This window comes from Festucalex cinctus, chromosome 18, assembly GCF_051991245.1.
Source record: "Festucalex cinctus isolate MCC-2025b chromosome 18, RoL_Fcin_1.0, whole genome shotgun sequence".
Taxonomy (NCBI): Eukaryota; Metazoa; Chordata; class Actinopteri; order Syngnathiformes; family Syngnathidae; genus Festucalex; species Festucalex cinctus.
In genome coordinates this window covers 20,638,122-20,665,633 of record NC_135428.1, presented here as the reverse complement: position 1 = coordinate 20,665,633, position 27,512 = coordinate 20,638,122, and the positions used below count along the sequence as shown (strand labels likewise).

At 39.4% G+C, this 27,512-nt stretch overlaps 1 pseudogene; it reads left to right on the top strand.

The window, feature by feature from the left end:
- The first annotated feature begins 417 nt into the window (after positions 1 to 417).
- LOC144006812 (pyridine nucleotide-disulfide oxidoreductase domain-containing protein 2-like) lies at positions 418 to 26,524 on the top strand (annotated as a pseudogene).
- The last annotated feature ends 988 nt before the right edge of the window (positions 26,525 to 27,512 follow it).

The following is a 27,512-nucleotide window of genomic DNA, read 5'->3' as shown; positions in this document are numbered from 1 at the left end:
AGGAGGTGCGGCGGGCGTGGCAGGTGTAGCTGCAGATGGTCTTTGTGTTTGAAAGGCCGCATGTTACTGTTGGAGGGTCGTGAGGTCTTGCGAAAATTCACGTACCTGTCCAATCAAGAAGTTCGGGGCATTGTCATGTTGGTCCAAATGCACACCTTGTCCGGTCAGGGTCTGACGAACGGAATCGTTCTCTGCTGGGTCCATAGCTGGCCAGATCGTGCTGTCAGGGTTCCGGTGCGGAGTGGGGACCCAAATGCAGAAAAACAGAATGAATGAGTTGGCAAAGTTTTATTACAATAGTGGACGGCCAGAAAGAGGTTGCAGTCCGTTGGGTGCTGGGGGCTGGTTCTGGTTGGCGAGGCGTGTGTCAAGGTCAGGGTCTGCGGGCAGGACGACAGGCTGAAAAGCAGGACGGAAATGCAAGTCAGGAAAGGTAAGTAAGAGTTGATTTCAAGTTTCAAGGTCTAGCTGGATGTACAAACTCATTCAGGAGTTGTGATGATCTGGCGGTGTGGTGGAGTCAGAGGCTGGCTTAAGTAGGCTGCTGATTAATTGGACACACCTGCTGCTTGACTCCAATGCACCACACCTGGAAGACACACACACTCAGCGGGCTGGGCCCGCAGGCCTGACAGTTTGTGTCTGCCTTTTTACATCTTGTCCTTAATACAAATACTTCAAAATGGATCTTTTGTTTGCTAAAAAGCAATCTTATGTCCATGGCTCACACAACACACATTAGTAAGCTAGCCAATAGCAGCAGAATAGACATTAATATTATATATAATATAATATAATATATAATAATTGTTTTCCTCATTAGCAAGTTGCAACATCATTGAAGAGCAAAAAAGCAGACTAGTAATGAAAATAAAATGTTGGTGTTGGTTTACAAGGTAACAAACCTTTCACATATCCTGGTAAAAGTAAGGAATTTTCACTTAACTAGACAAATATATATATTCAATTTAGGCAAATCTTTTTAATTGCCTCATTGCCTATTTGAATAGCATAAACAAAGAAGGAAAACTTGTAGAAACTAACCTCTGGGCCTAATGGTAAAAATATGACACAATAAAACATGTTTTCATTGGTTGTTTATATGTGGTACATTTACAATACATGGATGAGAATACCAAGTTTCAGGTGAGACAGTGAAAGTAGCAATATTTTATATCAATATTTTATCTAGCTTAGAACCAATAACCCTGTCAAGTTCACAAGACCACATTTCTTCATTTCCTCCCTGTAAAAAACAGACAAATAAAACCAGCTACCCAATTAATCACTGGGTAATGTATTGCTTAGCCCGTTGAACTCTGTTGCTAACCAAAAACAAAGTAGCACCAAAGCACACACAGTCACTCATATGAATTTAAATGTTGCAAATAGAAATAAATCGTGTCAGTCCATGGTGATAGTGTCTTTAACAATAACAGTGTGGTATGCATCCATGATCTGTTTACGGCAGTTCCACATAAAAACAATTACTTTTACTACAAATGTAGGATAAAATGCATTGCCTAGAGTAGGCCAGAGGCCTATACTGTATGTATATAAAGGGTGTGGGAGATGCCAACCCGAGTTTTTTAATTCTCTCTGAGGGGGTTTGACTGTTGCACAATCGCTGGTCGAGCCGATGTGAGCACTGTTTTCAGGTAAAGTGCTACCAAGCTGGTTTTGGTGATGTGACCAGTTGCTAACTCCTTGTATGGAACAACTCCGCCATCATGCGGTCAAAGTAGATAACAACAAGCAACACACACTTTAAAAACAAAACTGAATTTATTTTTAATCAATATTTATATTCAGCATTGTTTATGCTTTATGGTTTAGTCTCGTGCTGAAAATGAAATGAGTGATCACTTTGTAAAACGAGCAGAATAGGGAGTTTTTGAATTTTGTAAAAAAAAATAACAAAAAATAGTTGTGCTTTGTAATATTTAATACAACGTTTCATCTCACTCTACTGCAATGTCAATGCACAACTAGTCATTTTGCAATATTCTTCTTGTGGAAAATAAGCTCATTAGTTAATGTGTGACTTTGTGTAAATGCTTTGCAAAGTTAAGCTGCAGCTTGACCAGTGTGGCCCTCTTATACATTGGACTGAATTAAACTAGATTGGGGAGAAAAAAAAAACGTGTGCATCTTCATTTTATACATTGATATTTGATTTTCTACCTTTTTTTTTTTGGTAACCACTCACTCACTCACTCACACACACACACGCCCACACCCACACCCACACCCACACCCACACACACCCCCACACACAAGCTTACTTCATGTAAGCAGATTTTCTACCTTTGTTCCTGTGAAATGATTTTATTTATGTCGCTGCAGGACACAATGGACTGGTGGCAGTGAGTCAAGACATTTTTCCTTGAACACTTTTATAGCATTGTGGCTCTTCTGATTGTTGGTCAAAGGTTTGTTTTGTTTATTGTGTGTGTTTGTGTATACACAAGGCTGCCTACCTGCAGAAGGGAGGTTTACAGACCGCAGTGCTGGAACGCAGGCATGTGCTGGGAGGTGCAGCAGTGACAGAGGAGATCTTCCCCGGTAAGATAAGATGCCTCCATCCTCAGTCTGGGCAGCGGGTCCTCGACTGCGTTCTGGATTTTGTAAAATTACATGGAAATATCACAGAAATTCAGGTCACTAGTTTGTCTGCCATGTCGGAGATTGAGATTGGGAGGATAACGGAAATACCAGTAGACTGAATTGTGTTTTTATTCATTATTTTTTCATTTGTAACTAATCAGTTAATATGTTGTACATTTTCCAATCTTCTTAGATGTTCTCAGAAAATGTTAAAAGGTATGGAGAAACTTTGGTGTTAGTGGCAAAGACGTGATCACAAAGTGGCTGCAACAATTTAAACAATTATAATACCACTTGTATTTTGCGTGCAGGTTTCCACTTCTCCAGGTGCTCCTATTTGCTCAGCTTATTACGGCCGCACATTATAACAGACTTGGAGCTGAAGGTAAACAATCAGGTTTAAGAAATCACGTGATATGCTTTTGAACTGCCCGGTATATTTTGTGTTTTCAGAAACATGGGCTGAAGGTGCATATGAGGGATCCCCATGCTTTCACACCCATGTTGGAGGAGGGGTCAGGGGTGGGCCGCCAAGATCCCTCACGCGAGGCTCGGATCTTGCCGAGAACCAGAAGGAGATTGGCAAATTTTCCCAGAAAGATGCAAAGGTGGTTCAAGCATTGTGAAGCATGCTTGCTTAGTTTTATAAACTGCTGCATATGAATCAACTTGAATTGTCTTTGCAACCAGGCTTTTTCAGACTTTGTTTTGCACCTTGAGAAGCTAGCTGGAGCTATCCACCCACTCCTCGATGCCCCTCCTGTTGACATTCCAGGTGTCACAGTCATTATCATTGAGGAGGAGGCTGGCTGCGGCTAAAACACTGAAGCCTGTTGTCAAATGTGGTGGGTAACACATTTCTTCTTCTTCTTCTTCTTCTTCTTCTTCTTCTTCTTCTTCTTCTTATTATTATTATTATTATTATTATTATTATTATTATTGTCGACAATAATATGTTCTATGCAGCCCCACACTGGTCTAAATATGGCATTCTGATTAATATTCCGTAATAAGCAGCAAAACCCACCTGTTTTTATCCATCTCAGGGGGCGGCCATTTTTTTTGTTTGTTTTGTTTTTAATACTCACTCACACAAACACGCGCACAAACTTACATGGTCTTCCAGGCAGGGAAGCGAACCCACGCCGGCACCGGCACCGGAGCCCGGGGGCGGCCATTTTGCCATTTGTTGTCGACTGAAGATGACATCAGCATTGCTCAGGCTCTGGCAACAACCAATCACAGCTCACTTGTTTACTGAAGCTGAGCTGTGATTGGTTGTTACCTGAGATAGATTAAAATGGCTAAATTTGGCTTCATAACTCATAGTCCACAAACATAATATTAAACAGAATGTCATGTTTAGACTTGTGAGGTCACATACAGCATAACATATTGTCAAGAAATGTTTATGGTTGACTTCCACTTTAAACATAGATGTCATAAAAATGAAATGAGTCCCCCTTATACTGTTTTTTTCTTTTTCTTTAAATACAGGGTTGAAGTTAGGCCGTAACATTCCAGAGTTTTACGAAATCATAACAGCACCAATCATGAAGGTTTGTTGGTCTTATTTAGCCAGCTGAATATTTACTGCTGTCTCTAGGTGGCGCTGTAACGCAGCTCGTGTTTTCTCCCGTTAGATCCTTAATCGCTGGTTCGAGTCGGAGCCACTGAAAGCAACCCTGGCTATGGACGGTGTGATTGGAGCTATGACCAGTCCCAGCAATCCTGGTAGTGGGTGAGACAACATGTTAAGGAAATGGAAATGCCCCAAAAGTTGGACCATTTGGAGTGGAGGACATGCGCTTTAAAAACGGATGCTATGTTTTATTTATTTTATTTTTTATTTTTGCTTATTAGATCAATTTAGAATTCTACCAGTGCCCCAGAGTGTTCCACATTTGAGGTCCCACTGTATTAGAAGTGGATGAATGGAATCAGATTTGACATTTACTTGTAGATATGTGCTCTTACATCACGTGATGGGAGAGTTGGAGAAGGAGAAAGGTGCCTGGGGTTACGTTGAAGGTGGCATGGGAGGCGTGTCTAAGGCTTTAGCCAGCGCCGTCCGATCTTACGGCGCAGACATTTTCACAGAAAAGGTAAATGCTTAATTATAGGAAGGCCTCTGCCACAAGTGTGTAATTGCTTTTGCCAATAGTGGTCTTTTCTTTGATCAAATCCAACGTGTGACTTGTAGGATGTAGAGCATGTTGTTGTGGGCTCAGATGGTGCCGCCAAGGGATTGGTGCTGAAGGACGGTACAGAGATCCGGAGTACAATTGTTCTTTCAAATGCTACTCCTTATGTCACATTTAAAAACAGGTAAAAACTAGAGCTGCGAGCAGCTATAAAGGGCCCTCGCAACCCGGGCCACGTTGGGGTATTTGCACGTCGGGGTACTGGCATGTTGGGGTACTGTCAAATAGGAAACCATCTAAATTTGAAACATTTTTGCCATGCTTTGTGTTTGTAAAGTTTCATGGAAAGGCCAAAAATGATGCACAATTAACAAAATAAAATCAAAATGGATTGGCACATGGCTATATAGAATACTTTTTGAATATATTAGGCATGCCTGCCAATATTCACACATCTAGCTGAATCATATAATCGGAAAGACTTCATAAAAATGTCTAGAGGGCGCTATTGAAGCATTTATTGCAAATTTAATAAGAAATCTCTAAAATATTCATGCTTATGACAAGCCTGATGTGTGTGTAAAGTTTCATGAGTTTTTGCACATGTTTAGACCAAAAAAAAAAAAGCAGCATTTTACTTGGCAAACAATCCATCGCCATGAAACGGCGTGCGACAAAATAAATAACTTCCGATAACTTTGTATCTTAAACATCTTAAGATGAAGCACACCAAGTTTGAAGACAGTCGGATAAATTTTGTAGGAGTTCGTTAAAATATGACCCCTAAAAAAGGCCACAAAAAATGGCTACAAATCCCAACGTAAATCAAAATGGCGGACTTCCTGTTTGGTTTAGCAGATGGTTCTAAGAGACTTTTTTGTACATCGTGGGCTCTTATGTATGCCTCTAAATTATCATAGCGCTAGGTGAAACGTACAACCGGGAATGCTTCGTTAAAGAGGAGTTTTTTACCTCAAAATGTGATGACCGGCCCCTACGGGACTTCCTGTTGGGTTTAGCACATGGCACCAAGAGACTTTTTTGTACATCGTGGGCTGTTAAATTTGTCTCCAAATTTTCGTAGCTCTAGCTGCTTCGTACAACTGGGAATGCTTCATTAAGAGGGAATTTTTTCCTTCGCAATCTGTGCATGCCACGGCAACAGCGTGCGACGAAATAAAAAGCTTTCAATAACTTTTCATCTTCAACATTTTAAGATGAATCACACCAAGTTTGGAGATGATCGGATAAACTCTGTAGGAGGAGTTCGTTAAAATAAGACCCCTATGAAATGGCCCAAAAAATGGCAACACGTTCCAAAGTAAATCAAAATGGCGGACTTCCTGTTCGGTTTAGCATATGGTTCAAAAAGAGTTTTTTGTACCTTGAGGGCTGTTACATATGTCTTCAAATGTTGGTAACTCTAGGTGAAATGTACAGCCGGGAATGCTTCATTAAATAAGAATTTTGAAACACAAAATTTGATGCCTCGCCTCTGGCGGACTTCCTGTTAGGTTTAGCATATGGCACCAACAGGCTTTTTTGTAGATCATAGTCTGTTACATATGTGTACCAATTTTCGTGGCTCTCAATTAAACGTACCACCGGCAATGCTTAGTTAAGTAAGAATTTTGAAACTGTAAATTTGATGCCCCGCCACCGTCATATAGTATGTCAAAAACTTTAGATTTTTTACCATGATGTTGTCCCAGGTGTTGAGATGGTACAGCCCAAGTTTGAAGTCAATCGGGTTAACCGTGTAGGAGAAGCGGGCAAAAGTATGACCCCTGTAAATGTGCAAAAATGGGCCAAAATTGGACATTCAAATACTCATACCTCACTTCCTGTCTATTTTAGGGTACACATATCAAAGAGGTTTTTGTTCATCTGGATGTGCTACAGGTGCCACACAATTTTCGTAGCCATAGGACAATCGTAGCGGGACAGGGATCCGTTAAACCTATGTAGGTGGCGCTACAGAGCCATTTTTCTGTTATCATGTATGGCGACTTTAAAATATCAAATTTTTCGCCAGGCCCGATCTGCGTGCAAAGTTTGGTGAGTTTTCGTTCATGTTTAGTGCCTCAAAAATGTGGTTGTTTGCGGAAAAGAATAATAACAAAGAAAAAGAAGAAGAAGAAGAAGAAGAATAATAACTAGAGCTGCGAGCAGCTATAAAGGGCCCTCGCAACCCGGGCCACGTTGGGGTACTTGCACGTCGGGGTACTGGCACGTTGGGGTACTGTCAAATAGGACAAGGACCATCTAAAATGTTTTTGACAAGCCTTGTGTGTGCAAAGTTGAATCAAAACGCAAAATATGGTGCGCAATTCCCAAAATAAATTCAAAATGGCGGACTTCCTTTTAGGTTTAGCATACGGCTACAGAATACTTTTTGTAGGTCTTAAGCTAATAGGTATGCCTCCCAGTTTTCACAAATCTAGGTCAAGTCATCTTTAGTTGTGTATCGCTTGAATCATACAATTGGAAATGCTTCATAAAAATGCATAGAGGGCGCTATTGAGCACAACGTTGGGTTACTTGCACGTCAGGGTACTGGCACGTTGGGGTACTGTTACATGGAACAAGGACCATTTAAAATGTTAGTTTTTTCCATGCCTTGTCTGTGCAAAGTTTAATGAAAAAGGCCAAAAATGATGTATAATTCCCAAAAAAAATAAAAATAGCGGACTTCCTCTTTGGTTTGGCAAATGGCTACATAATACTTTTTTGTAGGTCTAGCATAATCATACAATCGGAAATGCTTCATAAAAATGTCTAGAGGGCGCTATTTATTGCAAATTGCACAATAAATCTCTGAAAATTCATGTTCATGACAAGTCTGATGTGTTTGCAAAGTTTCATGAGTTTTCATGTGTATAAAAAAAAAAAAAAACAGCACTTGACAAACAATGCATTGCTATGGCAACAGCGTGTTACAAAATAAAAAACTTTCGATTACTTTGCATCTTAAACATCTTAAGATGAAACACACCAAGTTTGAAGACAGTCGGATAAATTTTGTAGGAGGGGTTCGTTAAAATATGACCCCTGAAAAAGGCCACAAAAAATGGCAACAAATCCCATCATAAATCAAAATGGCAGACTTCCTGTTTGGTTTAGCACATGGTTCCAAGAGACTTTTTTGTACATCATGGGCTCTTATGTATGCCTGCAAATTATCATAGCGCTAGGTGAAACGTACAACCGGGAATGCTTCGTTAAAGAGGAGTTTTTTAGCTCAAAATGTGATGCCCGGCCCCTGGGGGACTTCCTGTTGGGTTTAGCACATGGCACCAAGAGACTTTTTTGTACATCCTGGGCTGTTACATATGTCTACAATTTTTCGTCGCTCTAGCTGCTTCGTACAACTGGGAATGCTTCATTAAGAAGGATTTTTTTCCTTTGCAAAAAGTGCATGCCACGACAACAGCGTGCGACGAAATAAAAAGCTTTCAATAACTTTTCATCGTCAACATCTTAAGATGAATCACACCAAGTTTGAAGATGATCGGATAAACTCTGTGGAAGGAGTTCGTTAAAATAAGACCCCTATGAAATGGCCAAAAAAATGGCAACATGTTCCAAAGTAAATTAAAATGGCAGACTTCCTGTTAGGTTTAGCATATGGTTCAAAAAGAGTTTTTTGTACCTCGAGGGCTGTTACATATGTCTTCAAATTTTGGTAACTCTATGTGAAACGTACAGCCGTGTATGCTTTGTTAAAGAGGAGTTTTTTAGCTCAAAATGTGATGCCCGGCCCCTGGGGGACTTCCTGTTGGGTTTAGCACAGGGCACCAAGAGACTTTTTTGTACATCTTGGGCTGTTACATATGCCTACAAATTTTCATAGCTCTAGCTGCTTCGTACAAATGGGAATGCTTCTTGAAGGATATATTTTTTTCCTTTAAAAACAGTGCATGCCATGACAACAGCGTGCGACGAAATACAAAGCTTTCAATAACTTTTCATCTTCAACATCTTAAGATGAATCACACCAAGTTTGAAGATGATCGGATAAACACTGTAGGAGGAGTTCGTTAAAATAAGACCCCAATGAAATGGCCAAAAAAATGGCAACACGTTCCAAAATAAATCAAAATGGTGGACTTCCTGTTAGGTTTAGCATATGGTTCAAAAAGAGTTGTTTGTAGGTCATAGCCTGTTACATATGTGTACCAATTTTTGTAGCTCTAGATTAAACGTACAACCGGCAATGCTTCGTGAAGTAAGAATTTTTAAACTCTAAATTTGATGCGCCGCCGCCGTCATATAGTATATCAAAAACTTTTCATTTTTCACAATGATGTTGTCCCAGGTGTTGAGATGGTACATCCCAAGTTTGAAGTCAATCGGGTTAACCGTGTAGGAGAAGCGGGCAAAAGTATGACCCCTGTAAATGTGCAAAAATTGGCAAAAATTGGACATTTAAATACTCATACCTCACTTTCTGTCTATTTTAGGGTACACACTTCAAAGAGGTTTTTGTTCATTGGGATGTGCTACAGGTGCCACACAATTTTCATAGCCGTCGGACAATCGTAGCGGGACAGGGATCCGTTTAACCTATGTAGGGGGCGCTAAGGAACCATTTTTCTGTTATCATGTATGGCGACTTTAAAATATCAAATTTTTCGCCAGGCCTGATGTGCGTGTAAAGTTTGGTGAGTTTTTGGTCACGTTTAGTGTCTCAAAAATGCGATTGTTTGCGGAGAAGAATAATAATAAGAATAACTAGAGCTGCGAGCAGCTATAAAGGGCCCTCGCAACCTGGGCCACGTTGGGGTACTTGCACGTCGGGGTACTGGCATGTTGGGGTACTGTCAAATAGGACAAGGACCATCTAAAATGTTTTTGACAAACCTTGTGTGTACAAAGTTTTATCAAAAGGCCAAAGATGGTGAGCAATTCCCAAAATAAATTCAAAATGGCGGACTTCCTTTTAGGTTTAGCATACGGCTACAGAATACTTTTTGTAGGTCTTAGGCTAATAGGTATGCCTCCCAGTTTTCACAAATCTAGGTCAAGTCATTAGTTATATAGCGCTTGAATCATACAATCGGAAATGCTCCGTAAAAATGTCTAGAGGGCGCGATTTATTGCAAATTGCACAAGAAATCTCTAAAAATTCATGTTCATTACAAGTCTGATGTGTGTGCAAAGTTTCATGAGTTTTCACACGTATAGACAAAAAAAAAAGCAGCACTTTACTTGGCAAACAATGCATCGCCATGGCAACAGCGTGCGACAAACTAAAAAACTTTCGATAACTTTGCATCTTAAACATCTTAAGATGAAAGACACCAAGTTTGAAGACGGTCGGATGAATTTTGTAGGAGTTCATTAAAATATTACCCCTAAAAAAGGCCACAAAAAATGGCTACAAATCCCAACGTAAATCAAAATGGCGGACTTCCTATTTGGTTTAGCACATGGCACTCAAAGACTTTTTTTGTACATTGTGGGCTGTTACATATGTCTCCAAATTTTCGTAGCTCTAGCTGCTTCGTACAAGTGGGAATGCTTCATTAAGAAGGATTTTCTTCCTTTGCAAAAAGTGCATGCCACGACAACAGCGTGCGACGAAATGAAAAGCTTTCAATAACTTTTCATCTTCAACATCTGAAGATGAATCACACCAAGTTTGAAGATGATCGGATAAACTCTGAAGGAGGAGTTCGTTAAAATAAGACCCCTATGAAATGGCCAAAAAAATGGCAACACGTTCCAAAGTAAATCAAAATGGCGGACTTCCTGTTGGGGTTAGCATATGTTTCAAAAAGAGTTTTTGGTACCTCGAGGCCTGTTACATATGTCTTCAAATTTTGGTAACTCTAGGTAAAACGTACAACCGGGAATGCTTCGTTAAAGAGGAGTTTTTTAGCTCAAAATGTGATGCCCGGCCCCTGGGGGACTTCCTGTTGGGTTTAGCACATAGCACCAAGAGACTTTTTTGTACATTGTGGGCTGTTACATATGTCTACAAATTTTCGTAGCTCTAGCTGCTTCGTACAACTGGGAATTCTTCATTAAGAAGATTTTTTTCCCTTTGCAAACAAGTGCAGGCCACGGCAACAGCGTGCGACGAAATAAAAAGCTTTCAATAACTTTTCATCTTCAACATCTTAAGATGAATCACACCAAGTTTGAAGATGATGGGATAAACTCTGTAGGAGGAGTTCGTGAAAATAAGACCCCTATGAAATGGCCAAAAAATGGCAACACGTTCCAAAGTAAATCAAAATGGTGGACTTTCTGTTAGGTTTAGCATATGGTTCAAAAAGAGTTTTTTGTACCTTGAGGGCTGTTAGATATGTCTTCAAATTTTGGTAACTCTAGGTGAAACGTACAGCCGGGAATGCTTCTTTAAGTAAGAATTTTGAAATGCAAAATTTGATGCCCCGCCTCTGGCGGACTTCCTGTTGGGTTTAGCATATGGCACCAACAGACTTTTTTTGTAGGTCATAGTCTGTTACATATGTGTACCAATTTTCGTGGCTCTAGGTTAAACGTACAACCGGCAATACTACGTTTAGTAAGAGTTTTGAAACTCTAAATTTGATGCCTCACCCCCGTCATATAGTACGTCAAAAAGTTTTGATTTTTTACCATGATGGTGTCCCAGGTGTTGAGATGGTACAGCCCAAGTTTGAAGTCAATCGGGTTAACCGTGTAGGAGAAGTGGGGAAAAGAATGACCTCTGTAAATGTACAAAAATGGGCTAAAATTGGACATTTAAATACTCATACCTCTCTTCCTGTCTATTTTAGGGTACACATATCAAAGAGGTTTTTGTTCATCTGGATGTGCTACAGGTGCCACACAATTTTCGTAGCCATAGGACAATCGTAGCGGGACAGGGATCCGTTCAACCTATGTAGGTGGCGCTATGGAGCCATTTTTCTGTTATCACGTATGGCGACTTTAAAATATCAAATTTTTCGCCAGCCCTGACGTGTGTGTAAAGTTTGGTGTTTTCGTTCACGTTTAGTGTCTCAAAAATGTGATTGTTTGCGGAAAAGAATAATAACAAAGAAAAAGAATAACTAGAGCTGCGAGCAGCTATAAAAGGCCCTCGCAACCTGGGCCACGTTGGGGTACTTGCACGTCGGGGTACTGGCACGTTGGGGTACTGTCAAATAGGACAAGGACCATCTAAAATGTTTTTGACAAGCCTTGTGTGTGCAAAGTTTTATCAAAAGGCCAAAGATGGTGCGCAATTCCCAAAATAAATTCAAAATGGCGGACTTCCTTTTAGGTTTAGCAAACGGCTACAGAATACTTTTTGTAGGTCTTAGGCTAATAGGTATGCCTCCCAGTTTTTACAAATCTTGGTCAAGTCATCTTTAGTTATATAGTGCTTGAATCATACAATCGGAAATGCTCCATAAAAATGCATAGAGGGCGCTATTGAGCACAACGTTGGGTTATTTGCACGTTGGGGTACTGGCACGTTGGGGTACTGTTACATGGAACAAGTTCCATTTAAAATGTTAATGTTTTTTCCATGCCTTGTGTGTGCAAAGTTTCATGAAAAAGGCCAAAAATGATGCATAATTCCCAAAATAAAATCAGAATAGCGGACTTCCTCTTTGGTTTAGCAAATGGCTACATAATACTTTTTTGTAGGTTTTCGGCTGATAGGGGTCTGTCCTAATTTTCACAAATCTCGCATCATCATACAATCGGAAATACTTCAGAAAAATGTCTAGAGGGCGCTATTTATTGCAAATTGCACAAAAAATCTCTAAAAATTCATGTTCATTACAAGTCTGATGTGTGTGCAAAGTTTCACGAGTTTTCACATATGTATAGATTAAAAAAACAAAGCAGCACTTTACTTGGCAAACAATGCATCGCTATAGCAGCAGCGTGCGACGAAATAAAAAGCTTTCAATAACTTTTCATCTTCAACATCTTAAGATGAAACACACCAACTTTGAAGATGATCAGATAAACTCTGTAGGAGGAGTTCGTTAAAATATGACCCCTAAAAAAGGCCAAAAAAATGGCTACAAATCCCAACGTAAATCAAAATGGTGGACTTCCTGTTTGGTTTAGCATATGGCTCCAAGAGACTTTTTTGTACATCCTGAGCTCTTATGTATGCCTGCAAATTATCATAGCGCTAGGTGAAACGTACAACCGGGAATGCTTTGTTAAAGAGGAGTTTTTTAGCTCAAAATGTGATGCCCGGCCCCTGGGGGACTTCCTTTTGGGTTAAGCACAGGGCACCAAGAGACTTTTTTGTACATCTTGGGCTGTTACATATGTCTACAAATTTTCGTAGCTCTCGCTGCTTCGTACAACTGGGAATGCTTCTTTAAGAAGGATTTTTTTCCCCTTTGCAAACAGTGCATACCACGACAACAGCGTGCGACGAAATAAAAAGCTTTCAATAACTTTTCATCTTCAATATCTCAAGATGAATCACACCAAGTTTGAAGATGATGGGATAAACTCTGTAGGAGGAGCTCGTTAAAATATGACCCCTATGAAATGGCCAAAAAAATGGCAACACGTTCCAAAGTAAATCAAAATGGCGGACTTCCTGTTAGGTTGAGCATATGGTTCAAAAAGAGTTTTTTGTACCTTGAGGGCTGTTACATATGTCTTCAAATTTTGGTAACTCTAGGTGAAACGTACAGCCGGGAATGCTTTATTAAGTAAGAACGCAAAAATTTGATGCCCCGCCTCTGGCGGACTTCCTGTTGGGTTTAGCATATGGCACCAACAGACTTTTTTGTAGGTCATAGTCTGTTACATATGTGTACCAATTTTCGTAGCTCTAGATTAAACTTACAACCGGCAATGCTTCGTTAAATAAGCATTTTTAAACTCTAAATTTGATGCCCGGCCCCCGTCAAATAGTATGTCAAAAACTTTTGATTTTTTACCATGATGTTGTCCCAGTCAAAAACTTTTGATTTTTTACCATGATGTTGTCCCAGGTGTTGAGATGGTACAGCCCAAGTTTGAAGTCAATCGGGTTAACCGTGTAGGAGAAGTGGGCAAAAGTATGACCCCTGTAAATGTGCAAAAATGGGCCAAAATTGGACATTCAAATGATCATACCTCACTTCCTGTCTATTTTAGGGTTCACCTATCAAAGAGGTTTTTGTTCATCTGGATGTGCGACAGGTGCCACACAATTTTCGTAGCCGTAGGACAATCGTAGCGGGACAGGGATCCGTTAAACCTATGTAGGTGGCGCTACAGAGCCATTTTTCTGTTATCATGTATGGCGACTTTAAAATATCAAATTTTTCGCCAGGCCTGATGTGCGTTCAAAGTTTGGTGAGTTTTCGTTCACGTTTAGTGTCTCAAAAATGCGATTGTTTGCGGAGAATAATAATAACTAGAGCTGCGAGCAGCTATAAAGGGCCCTCGCAACCCGGGCCACGTTGGGGTACTTGCACGTCGGGGTACTGGCACGTTGGGGTACTGTCAAATAGGACAAGGACCATCTAAAATGTTTTTGACAAGCCTTGTGTGTGCAAAGTTGAATCAAAACGCAAAATATGGTGCGCAATTCCCAAAATAAATTCAAAATGGCGGACTTCCTTTTAGGTTTAGCATACGGCTACAGAATACTTTTTGTAGGTCTTAAGCTAATAGGTATGCCTCCCAGTTTTCACAAATCTAGGTCAAGTCATCTTTAGTTGTGTATCGCTTGAATCATACAATTGGAAATGCTCCATAAAAATGCATAGAGGGCGCTATAGAGCACAACGTTGGGTTACTTGCACGTCAGGGTACTGGCACGTTGGGGTACTGTTACATGGAACAAGGACCATTTAAAATGTTAGTTTTTTCCATGCCTTGTCTGTGCAAAGTTTAATGAAAAAGGCCAAAAATGATGTATAATTCCCAAAAAAAATAAAAATAGCGGACTTCCTCTTTGGTTTGGCAAATGGCTACATAATACTTTTTTGTAGGTCTAGCATAATCATACAATCGGAAATGCTTCATAAAAATGTCTAGAGGGCGCTATTTATTGCAAATTGCACAATAAATCTCTGAAAATTCATGTTCATGACAAGTCTGATGTGTTTGCAAAGTTTCATGAGTTTTCATGTGTATAAAAAAAAAAAAAAAAAACAGCACTTGACAAACAATGCATTGCTATGGCAACAGCGTGTTACAAAATAAAAAACTTTCGATTACTTTGCATCTTAAACATCTTAAGATGAAACACACCAAGTTTGAAGACAGTCGGATAAATTTTGTAGGAGGGGTTCGTTAAAATATGACCCCTGAAAAAGGCCACAAAAAATGGCAACAAATCCCATCATAAATCAAAATGGCAGACTTCCTGTTTGGTTTAGCACATGGTTCCAAGAGACTTTTTTGTACATCATGGGCTCTTATGTATGCCTGCAAATTATCATAGCGCTAGGTGAAACGTACAACCGGGAATGCTTCGTTAAAGAGGAGTTTTTTAGCTCAAAATGTGATGCCCGGCCCCTGGGGGACTTCCTGTTGGGTTTAGCACATGGCACCAAGAGACTTTTTTGTACATCCTGGGCTGTTACATATGTCTACAATTTTTCGTCGCTCTAGCTGCTTCGTACAACTGGGAATGCTTCATTAAGAAGGATTTTTTTCCTTTGCAAAATGTGCATGCCACGACAACAGCGTGCGACGAAATAAAAAGCTTTCAATAACTTTTCATCGTCAACATCTTAAGATGAATCACACCAAGTTTGAAGATGATCGGATAAACTCTGTGGAAGGAGTTCGTTAAAATAAGACCCCTATGAAATGGCCAAAAAAATGGCAACATGTTCCAAAGTAAATCAAAATGGCAGACTTCCTGTTAGGTTTAGCATATGGTTCAAAAAGAGTTTTTTGTACCTCGAGGGCTGTTACATATGTCTTCAAATTTTGGTCACTCTAGGTGAAACGTACAGCCGGAAATGCTTCATTAAGTAAAAATTTTGAAATGCAAAATTTGATGCCCTGCCTCTGGCGGACTTCCTGTTAGGTTTAGCATATGGCACCAACAGGCTTTTTTGTAGATCATAGTCTGTTACATATGTGTACCAATTTTCGTAGCTCTAGATTAAACGTATAACCGGCAATACTTCAGATGAAACATGCCAAAGAATGAAGACAATCTGATAAGTTTTGTAGAAAATATGAGGCCTATAAAAGGCCCCCAAAAAATGGCTACAAATAGCAAAGTAAATCAAAATGCCGGACTTCCTGTTTGGCTTAGCATATGGTTCTAAAAGACTTTTTTGTACATCGTGGGCTCTTATGTATGCCTCCAAATTATCATAGCGCTAGGTGAAAGGTACAACCGGGAATGCTTCGTTAAAGAGGAGTTTTTTAGCTCAAAAAGTGATGCCCGGCCCTTGCGGGACTTCCTGTTGGGTTTAGCACAAAGCAGCAAGAGACTTTTTTGTACATCGTGGGCTGTTACATATGTCTACAAATTTTCGTAGCTCTAGCTGCTTCGTACAACTGAGAATTCTTCATTAAGAAGAATTTTTTTCCTTTGCAAACAAGTGCATGCCACGACAACAGCGTGCAGCGAAATAAAAAGCTTTCAATAACTTTTCATCTTCAACATCTTAAGATGAATCACACCAAGTTTGAAGATGATCGGATAAACTCTGTAAGAGGAGTTCGTTAAAATAGGACCCCTATGAAATGGCCAAAAAAATGGGAACACGTTCCAAAGTAAATCAAAATGGTGGACTTTCTGTTAGGTTTAGCATATGGTTCAAAAAGAGTTTTTTGTACCTTGAGGGCTGTTACATATGTCTTTAAATTTTGGTAACTCTAGGTGAAACGTACAGCCGGGAATGCTTCATTAAGTAAGAATTTTGAAACTCAAAATTTGATGCCCCGCCTCTGGCGGACTTCCTGTTGGGTTTAGCATATGGCACCAACAGACTTTTTTTGTAGGTCATAGTCTGTTACATATGTGTACCAATTTTCGTAGCTCTAGGTTAAACATACAACCGGCAATACTACGTTTAGTAAGAGTTTTGAAACTCTAAATTTGATGCCCCACCGCCGTCATATAGTATGTCGAAAACTTTAGATTTTTTACCATGGTGTTGTCCCAGGTCTTGAGATGGTACATCCCAAGTTTGAAGTCAATTGGATTAACCGTGTAGGAGAAGCAGGCAAAAGTATGACCCCTGTAAATGTGCAAAAATTGGCCAAAATTGGACATTTAAATACTCATATCTCACTTCCTGTCTATTTTAGGGTATACACATCAAAGAGGTTTTTGTTCATCTGGATGTGCTACAGGTGCCACACAATTTTCATAGCCGTCGGACAATCGTAGCGGGCCAGGGATCTGTTTAACCTATGTAGGTGGCGCTATGGAGCCATTTTTCTGTTATCACCTATGGCGACTTTAAAATATCAAATTTTTCGCCAGGCCTGACGTGTGTGTAAAGTTTGGTGAGTTTTCGTTCACGTTTAGTGTCTCAAAAATGTGATTGTTTGCGGAAAAGAATAATAACAAATAAAAAGAAGAATAATAACTAGAGCTGCGAGCAGCTATAAAGGGCCCTCGCAACCCGGGCCACGTTGGGGTATTTGCACGTCGGGGTACTGGCATGTTGGGGTACTGTCAAATAGGAAACCATCTAAATTGTAAACGTTTTTGCCATGCTTTGTGTTTTTAAAGTTTCATGGAAAGGCCAAAAACGATGCACAATTAACAAAATAAAATCAAAATGGATTGGCACATGGCTATATAGAATACTTTTTGAATATATTCGGCATGCCTGCCAATATTCACACATCTAGCTGAATCATATAATCGGAAAGACTTCATAAAAATGTCTAGAGGGCGCTATTGAGCCATTTATTACAAATTGCACAACAAATCTCTAAATAAAATATTCATGTTCCAGACAGGTCTGGTGTGTGTGCAAAGTTTTGTGAGTTTTCACCCATATTTAGACTCTCAAAAAAGCATTTTTCTTCACAAACAATGCATGGCTACAGCAAAGGAGTGTGACAAAATAAAAAAATTAAATAACTTTTCATCTTAAATATCTTAAGATGAAACACGCCAAAGAATGAAGACGATCTGATAAGTTCTGTTGAAAATATGACCCCTATAAAAGGCCCCAAAAAATGGCTACAAATACCAAAGTAAATCAAAATGGCAGACTTCCTTTTTGATTCAGCATATGGCTTTAGAAACCTTTTGTAAGTCTTAGGCTGATAGGTATCCCAATTTTTACAAATGTATCTGAATCATAAAACACAAAACATTTGCAAAAGCGGGCGCTATTGAACCATTTATTGCAAATTGAATAAGAAATCTCTAAAATATTCATGCTGATGACAAGCCTGATGTGTGTGTAAATTTTCATGAGTTTTTTCACATGTTTAGACCAAAACAAAAAAGCAGCATTTTACTTGGCAAACAATGCATCGCCATGACAACGGCGTGCGACAAAATAAATAACTTTCGATAACTGTGCATCTTAAACATCTTAAGATGAAGCACACCAAGTTTAAAGACAGTCGGATAAATTTTGTAGGAGGAGTTCGTTAAAATATGACCCCTAAAAAAGGCCACAAAAAATGGCTACAAATCCAAACGTAAATCAAAATGGTGGACTTCCTGATTGGTTTAGCATATGGCTCCAAGAGACTTTTTTTGTACATCCTGAGCTCTTATGTTTGCCTGCAAATTATCATAGCTTTAGGTGAAACGTACAACCGGGAATGCTTTGTCTGTTTAATCAAAACGCAAAATATGGTGTGCAATTCGATGCATTGCTATGTCAACAGCGTGTGACAAAATAAAAAACTTTCGATTACTTTGCATCTTAAACATCTTAAGATGAAACATACCAAGTTTGAAGACAGTCGGATAAGTTTTATTGGAGGGGTTCGTTAAAATATGACCCCTGAAAAAGGCCACAAAAAATGGCAACAAATCCCATCATAAATCAAAATGGCGGACTTCCTGTTTGGTTTAGCACATGGTTCCAAGAGACTTTTTTGTACATCGTGGGCTCTTATGTATGCCTGCAAATTATCATAGCGCTAGGTGAAACGTACAACCGAGAATGCTTCGTTAAAGAGGAGTTTTTTTTAGCTCAAAATGTGATGCCCGGCCCCTGGGGGACTTCCTGTTGCGTTTAGCACATGGCACCAAGAGACATTTTTGTACATCCTGGGCTGTTACATATGTCTACAATTTTTCGTCGCTCTAGCTGCTTCGTACAACTGGGAATGCTTCATTAAGAAGGATTTTTTTCCTTTGCAAAAAGTGCATGCCACGATAACAGCGTGTGACGAAATAAAAAACTTTCAATAACTTTTCATTTTCAACATCTTAAGATGAATCACACCAAGTTTGAAGATGATCGGATAAACTCTGTAGGAGGAGTTTGTTAAAATATGACCCCTATGAAATGGGCAAAAAAAATGGCAACACATTCCAAAGTAAATCAAAATGGCGGACGTCCTGTTAGGTTTAGCATATGGTTCAAAAAGAGTTTTTTGTACCTCGAGGGCTGTTATATACCTCTACAAATTTTGGTAACTCTAGGTGAAACGTACAGCCGGGTATGCTTTGTTAAAGAGGAGTTTTTTTTAGCTCAAAATGTGATGCCCGGCCCCTGGGGGACTTCCTGTTGGGTTTAGCACAGGGCACCAAGAGACTTTTTTGTACATCTTGGGCTGTTACATATGTCTACAAATTTTCGTAGCTCTAGCTGCTTCGTACAACTGGCAATGCTTCTTTAAGGATATTTTTTTTCCTTTGCAAACAGTGCATGCCATGACAACAGCGTCCGACGAAATACAAAGCTTTCAATAACTTTTCATCTTCAACATCTTAAGATGAATCACACCAAGTTTGAAGATGATCGGATAAACACTGTAGGAGGAGTTCGTTAAAATAAGGCCCCAATGAAATGGCCAAAAAAATGGCAACACGTTCCAAAATAAATCAAAATGGTGGACTTCCTGTTAGGTTTAGCATATGGTTCAAAAAGAGTTTTTTGTAGGTCATAGTCTGTTACATATGTGTACCAATTTTCGTAGCTCTAGATTAAACGTACAACCGGCAATGCCTCGTGAAGTAAGAATTTTTAAACTCTAAATTTGATGCGCCGCCGCCGTCATATATTATATCAAAAACTTTTCATTTTTCACAATGATGTTGTCCCAGGTGTTGAGATGGTCCATCCCAAGTTTGAAGTCAATCGGGTTAACCGTGTAGGAGAAGCGGGCAAAAGTATGACCCCTGTAAATGTGCAAAAATTGGCAAAAATTGGACATTTAAATACTCATACCTCACTTTCTGTCTATTTTAGGGTACACACTTCAAAGAGGTTTTTGTTCATTGGGATGTGCTACAGGCGCCACACAATTTTCATAGCCGTCGGACAATCATAGCGGGACAGGGATCCGTTTAACCTATGTAGGGGGCGCTAAGGAGCCATTTTTCTGTTATCATGTATGGCGACTTTAAAATATCAAATTTTTCGCCAGGCCTGATGTGCGTGTAAAGTTTGGTGAGTTTTCGGTCACGTTTAGTGTCTCAAAAATGTGATCGTTTGCGGAGAATAATAATAATAATAATAACTAGAGCTGCGAGCAGCTATAAAGGGCCCTCGCAACCCGGGCCACGTTGGGGTATATGCAAGTCGGGGGACTTGCACGTTGGGGTACTGTTAAATAGATAAGGACCATGGAAAATAGAAATGCATTTGCCTTGCCTTGTGTGTAAAAAGGTGCAGTAAAAGGCCAAAAATGATGCACAATTCCCAAAATAAATTCAAAAGTGTGGATTTTCTGATGTGTGTGCAAAGTTTCATGAAAAGTCGCTCGTTTGATATTCAAAACCAGCATCTGTTCATTTGAAAACATTGCATGGCACAGAGATGGTGTGTGATCAAATAAAAAGCTTTTTGATGACTCTTAATGTGGTGTCGCTGTGCAACACATATGTATTCATGACATAGTGAAGTATTGTGACAGTTTTGTAGGGTCCAGCAAACAGTAAATGTGTGACAGTTATTCAAGAAAAAATTTAGCTTTGAAGCAGGCTAACCAATGACATCATCTAAAGGGGAAAAAAGCACATGAGCAAGCATAGGTATAAGTAGAGGAGAAAAAGAGACGAAAGAAGTGCGAGAGATGGAACAGGAGAGGAATGCAGCTGTTTATGTATAGCTGTTGTAACAGGACAGATTAAATAACACTTTAACCTGGGGTTAACAGCGCCCTAGGACAGATAAACTCTTTAGTGTAAAAGTTTTCTGGGACAGATGAATCCCTTGGGGTCAAAGAGTTTGGGTTAGCACATAGTCTGTCTTAGGATAATGTAACCTCCATGGATGAATTAGTCCTAGGACGCTTTGACCTGCGGGCTAAAACTTCAGGGGGGTTAACCTGTCCTGTTATATTGTGATCATCGTCTTCGTGCATGTCCTCAGTGGCTTCTTCTGTCTGTGTGGCAGCATTTGATACATCTGTAGAACAAAAAAGAATGAAGAATCATGTTAGATCTGTGAAGTTTGGTTGTCTTAGGTGTAGTTTACAGAACAGTCGTGTGCATATTTTTAGCATGGTAGTGTCTTAATACAAATGCATATTATGTAATGCACTGTATATGGATATTACAGACGTAATATTCGACGGTGATCTTATATTCATAGTTTTTGCCCGTTAATAAATAATATAGCTAGTAAGTAATAAGACACGCAAAAATGGTATAGTTGAATCATCTGGGTCAAAAAGCAATGTTTTAGGATTGTGTGATGAAATGATGAATAAAAGTAAGGATACGACAGGTACATAAATGGTTATGTAAGTGTAACGTGTTGGTGCAAAACGTTGTGGTCGTGTTGCATGTTACTCAATGGCTGTGTGTGTCAAAACGAGTTTATTTGAAAGAATATACAAATATATACACACGGACATATATATTTATACAGTATAACAGTACCGCATGTATTGGTTTTAAGGAAAGAGTTGAAAAGCAGTGTTCAGAAAAAAGCATAAGACGCACAAAGTACCATTTCACTACATGTAATAAGTTGTCAAGTAGACATGTGAATTAAGTGGTTAAGATAGTGGCTACTGTGCAAGTAAGCTTCAATTGTCTCTAAAAGGTTAGCATATGTGTTCTACATGATATCAATGGCTAGACGTGCTCGTGGAGAAACATTACAAACAGAAAAACACACTAAAGGTGCCTTTAACAAACCTGTTAATAAATGAGAACTTAATACATATATGTATGGCATACTGTATATGATTGAGAAAGTTGTCCTGTTTAGTTTATGTATTGTATACTTACGGAAAAAAGTTGGCAATCTTTGCGTATGGAGATGATTAGAGGGTCTTTATCAAAAGAGAATTTGCTTGGTGATTTGTTCATGTTCTGTAGAAAAGCAAAGGAGTAGAAATAAATACAGTATCATACTTCATAAACATACAAGAAATTTGTAGCTGTATTAACCATTGTTGGTATTTGAAGTGATAATTTAGGAATAGAAGTGTAGTGATTGCAGAATTTATAGAGTGCTTACCTTGTATGACTTTGTAGATGGAAATGTCTTTTGTTGAAAGAGCTCTTTGTTGTCTACTATATATGCAAGGACAAGCATAAGTAGGTGTGGTTATGAAGTACTTGACCATTGAAATAAAGCAGTGGTATCAAATGTATGGACCGTGGTTTGGCTCAGGCCTGCAAAGGGGTTTAATGTGGCACAAGAGATAATCTTGTAAGGTACAAAAAATAATAATAATATAATAGGTATGCCTCTGAGTTTTCACAAATCTAGGTCAAGTCAAATCATCTTTAGTTATTTCGCGCTTGAATCATCCAATCGGAAATGCTCCATAAAAAATGTATAGAGGGTGCGATTTATTGCAAATTGCACAAGAAATCTCTAAAAATTCATGTTAATGACAAGTCTGATGTGTGTGCAAAGTTTTACGAGTTTTCACACATGTATAGATAAAAAAAAACAAAGCAGCACTTTACTTGGCAACCAATGCATCGCTATAGCAGCAGCGTGCGACAAAATAAAAAACTTTCGATAAATTTGCATCTTAAACATCTTAAGATGAAACACATCAAGTTTGAACACGGTCGGATGAATTTTGTAGGAGGAGTTAAAATATGACCCCTAAAAAAGGCCACAAAAAAAGGCTACAAATCCCATCATAAATCAAAATGGCGGACTTCCTGTTTGGTTTAGCACATGGTTCCAAGAGACTTTTTTGTACATCGTGGGCTCTTATGTATGCCTCTAAATTATCATAGCGCTAGGTGAAACGTACAACCGGGAATGCTTCGTTAAAGAGGAGTTTTTTAGCTCAAAATGTGATGCCCGGCCCCTACGGGACTTCCTGTTGGGTTTAGCACATGGCACCAAGAGACTTTTTTGTACATCGTGGGCTGTTACATTTGTCTCCAAATTTTCGTAGCTCTAGCTGCTTCGTACAACTGGGAATGCTTCATTAAGAAGTAATTTTTTCCTTTGCAAACTGTGCATGCCACGGCAACAGCGTGCGACAAAATAAAAAGCTTTCAATAACTTTTCATCTTCAACATCTTAAGATGAATCACACCAAGTTTGGAGATGATCGGATAAACTCTGTAGGAGGAGTTCGTTAAAATAAGACCCCTATGAAATGGCCCAAAAAATGGCAACACGTTCCAAAGTAAATCAAAATGGCGGACTTCCTGTTCGGTTTAGCATATGGTTCAAAAAGAGTTTTTTGTACCTTGAGGGCTGTTACATATGTCTTCAAATATTGGTAAGTCTAGGTGAAATGTACAGCCGGGAATGCTTCATTAAGTTAGAATTTTGAAACACAAAATTTGATGCCTCGCCTCTGGCGGACTTCCTGTTAGGTTTAGCATATGGCACCAACAGGCTTTTTTGTAGATCATAGTCTGTTACATATGTGTACCAATTTTCGTAGCTCTAGATTAAACGTACCACCGGCAATGCTTCGTTAAGTAAGAATTTTGAAACTGTAAATTTGATGCCCCGCCACCGTCATATAGTATGTCAAAAACTTTAGATTTTTTACCATGATGTTGTCCCAGGTGTTGAGATGGTACATCCCAAGTTTGAAGTCAATCGGGTTAACCGTGTAGGAGAAGCGGGCAAAAGTATGACCCCTGTAAATGTGCAAAAATGGGCCAAAATTGGACATTCAAATACTCATACCTCACTTCCTGTCTATTTTAGGGTACACATATCAAAGAGGTTTTTGTTCATCTGGATGTGCTACGGGTGCCACACAATTTTCGTAGCCATAGGACAATCGTAGCGGGACAGGGATCCGTTAAACCTATGTAGGTGGCGCTACAGAGCCATTTTTCTGTTATCATGTATGGCGACTTTAAAATATCAAATTTTTCGCCAGACCCGATCTGCGTGTAAAGTTTGGTGAGTTTTCGTTCATGTTTAGTGCCTCAAAAATGTGGTTGTTTGCGGAAAAGAATAATAACAAAGAAAAAGAAGAAGAAGAAGAAGAAGAATAATAATAAGAATTCCTTCAGGAACAATAGGGACCTCGCAGCGGTCGCTGCTCGGGCCCTAATAATAATAAGAAGAATTCCTACAAAAACAATAGGGCCTCGCAGCGGCACCGCCGCCGCCGCTGCTCGGGCCCTAATAAGAATTCCTTCAGGAACAATAGGGACCTCGCAGCGGTCGCTGCTCGGGCCCTAATAATAGATCAACAATTAGCAATACTGATGACTGCATAAGATATATTTTTTCCATGTTCCTGTTTTTTTTTTTTTTCAAGGGTGCCCTGTCATCAGAATTCTTGAAAGCTGTCGATCAGATTGATTACACCTCACCTATTACTAAGATCAATGGTAAATATTTGGTCCTATTATGCAAATGTAAAAAAAAACATTGGGCCGGAAAAAAACAACAAAAAACATTTAAAGTGCAGTAATGGTATATATTGGCATAAATATTGCAGCATTGTTTACACAGCATATTTAGAAACATTAATTGAAATGGATGCCACGCGTGATCAGGCGTATGATTATAATAAATACGTATTTATTTATAAAATATTTTCCCCTTAAAAATTACACTGTATTGATATATTACTGTAAATAAACATGACATTAAAATACAGTATAACATAAACAAAAATCGAATTTCCATTTATTCAATCTCAATACCTACAAATTATAGTTAAAAAACTCTCACACTCAATTTTTTTTTTTGCCACTTTATCAAATGTTACCATTCTACAAAAAATTTATTTAACCTAAAATTTGACCAGGGTGTTTGGGGATTAACTATTATATAACTATTAATTACTAACTAACTATTTCATAAACATTACATTAACATTTTAAGTCATTTGTGAATATCAAATATGATGATAAGGCCGATATATACAGTAGAATGTATTGTAAAATTAAAGTCCTTGTAAAGTAACAATATGTTTTATAACTTTGACGCACCACATAAAGAAATGTTGTTAATCCTCCCAAATTTGGATGATCAAAAAGAATCACCAAGCATATAAAAATGAGACTTTAAATTGGTCTCTATCATTGCATAGACAATGCTTGTCTATCAGCTGTCAATCAAATTCAACTTGGTCCAGTATCTTTCTTATACCTACAAATAACTATCGGCGAAAAATATTATTCGCTTAAAACCAGTGGCTGGAGTATATCCCATTGGGTTGTCGTGGAAGACAACAAGAGGCGCTATAGCAACCAGCTAGCTTGCGAGCTAACAAGCTTTGGCCTCGTAAAATTAACTTTAAAAGTCACACTTTACAATCAAAACAGAAATTTCATGGATAAGTCACACATTGTTTTAAGTGTAATCCCCCCTCCGCCCAATTGTTTTTAATAGTGGCAGTGGACAAGCTGCCAAACTTTCTCGCAGCTCCCACACCAGACAATAAACCAGGACCTCACCATCAATGCTCCATTCACATCAACTGTGAGAGTGTGGACATACTGGAGGCAGCCTACATGGAGGCCATGAATGGACGTCCCTCAACCAGGCAAACTGTCTCATTATTTCACCAGCACTCTGAAATGACACATCACATTTGACCGCATTGTAGTAGCTGACACGCAATCTGATCTACCAGTATTTATTTGGGTTTTGTGCTTCAGGCCTATGATCGAGATGACCATCCCGTCTGTGCTGGACCGCACATTGACGCCCTCTGGCAGTCATGTGGTGTCAATGTTCACACAGTTCACCCCCTTCCATATCGAGGGCAGAGAGTGGACTGAGCAGGACAGAGAGGCCTTTTCAGATAATGGTTAGAAATGCTGGCAAAATAGTTTTAACAAGATTAAAAGTCGTGTCTTTCATATGCATTGTCTTCACACAAGGTTTGATGAAATTATTTTAATCAAATTATTTTAATGTTTATTTATTTTGAAAAGGGTGTCATGTTTATTTGGTTTTTATGTCAAAGGTTGGAAATTTAGAAATATTTATTAAGGTGTTGGCGACATAATTTGGAAAAATACCCTACATACTTGAGCATTTTTGTCAAACAGTGTAAGAATATTTGAACTGGAATCTGTTATAGTTTAATCTTGTTAACACCTGTGTTTGTTTCATGTAGTATTCGAGTGGGTGAAGAAATACGCCCCTGGATTCAAAGAGTCAGTGGTGGGCAGGGACATCCTAACTCCGCCTGACCTGGAGAGTATTTTTGGGCTCACCGGAGGGGGAAACACTCGTGATTTGTTTGACACTAGCAACTGTTCAAACACTGATGCAGGCCTGAAATATTTAAAAGTCTGACGCCTGCCCGAAAATTTTCAAAGTCTCACGCCTGCCCGAAATTTTTCAAAGTCTGACGCCTGCCCGAAATTTTTCAAAGTCTGACGCCTGGCCAGAATTTTTTTCTAAGTCTGACGCCTGGCCGAAAATGTTCAAAGTCCCATGCTGGCCAGAATTATTTTCTAAGTCTGACGCCTTGCCGAAAATTTTCAAAGTCCCATGCTGGCCAGAATTTTTTCTAAGTCTGACGCCTGGCCGAAAATTTTCAAAGTCTGACGCCTACCTGAAATATTTCAAAGTCCCATGCTGGCCAGAATTTTTTCTAAGTCTGACGCCTGGCCGAAAATGTTCAAAGTCCCATGCTGGCCAGAATTTTTTCTAAGTCTGATGCCTGGCTGAAAATTTTCAAAGTCCCATGCTAGCCAGAATTTTTTCTAAGTCTGACGCCTGGCCGAAAATGTTCAAAGTCCCATGCTGGCCAGAATTTTTTCTAAGTCTGACACCTGCCTGAATTTTTTCAAAGTCCCACACCATTCACTTCAATAGCCTGGGTTACCAGGGTTGCAGTACCGCGGGCCACCATCGCGGGGCGCTGCAGATAGGGCACCCGGTTCCCTATCTGGGCACCTTTACACCCAAACCGCAAAATGGAGTTGTCACGATTTCAGAAGGGAGCAATTTCAGACGTGACATCTCCAGGGCTGAACAAGGGAGGCTCGCCAGACCTATGTCCGACAAAGAGGAGTGTTGGGGCGGCCTCCTCGGGCAGACGACCCGCTCTCTGGCCTGGTTGTAAGATTTTTTCAAAGTCTGATGCCTGCCCGAAAATTTTCAAAGTCCCATGCTGGCCAGAATTTTTTCTAAGTCTGACGCCTGGCCGAAAATGTTCAAAGTCCCACGCTGGCCAGAATTTTTCTAAGTCTGACGCCTGGCCGAAAATTTTCAAAGTCCCATGCTGGCCAGAATTTTTTCTAAGTCTGACGCCTGGCCGAAAATGTTCAAAGTCCCA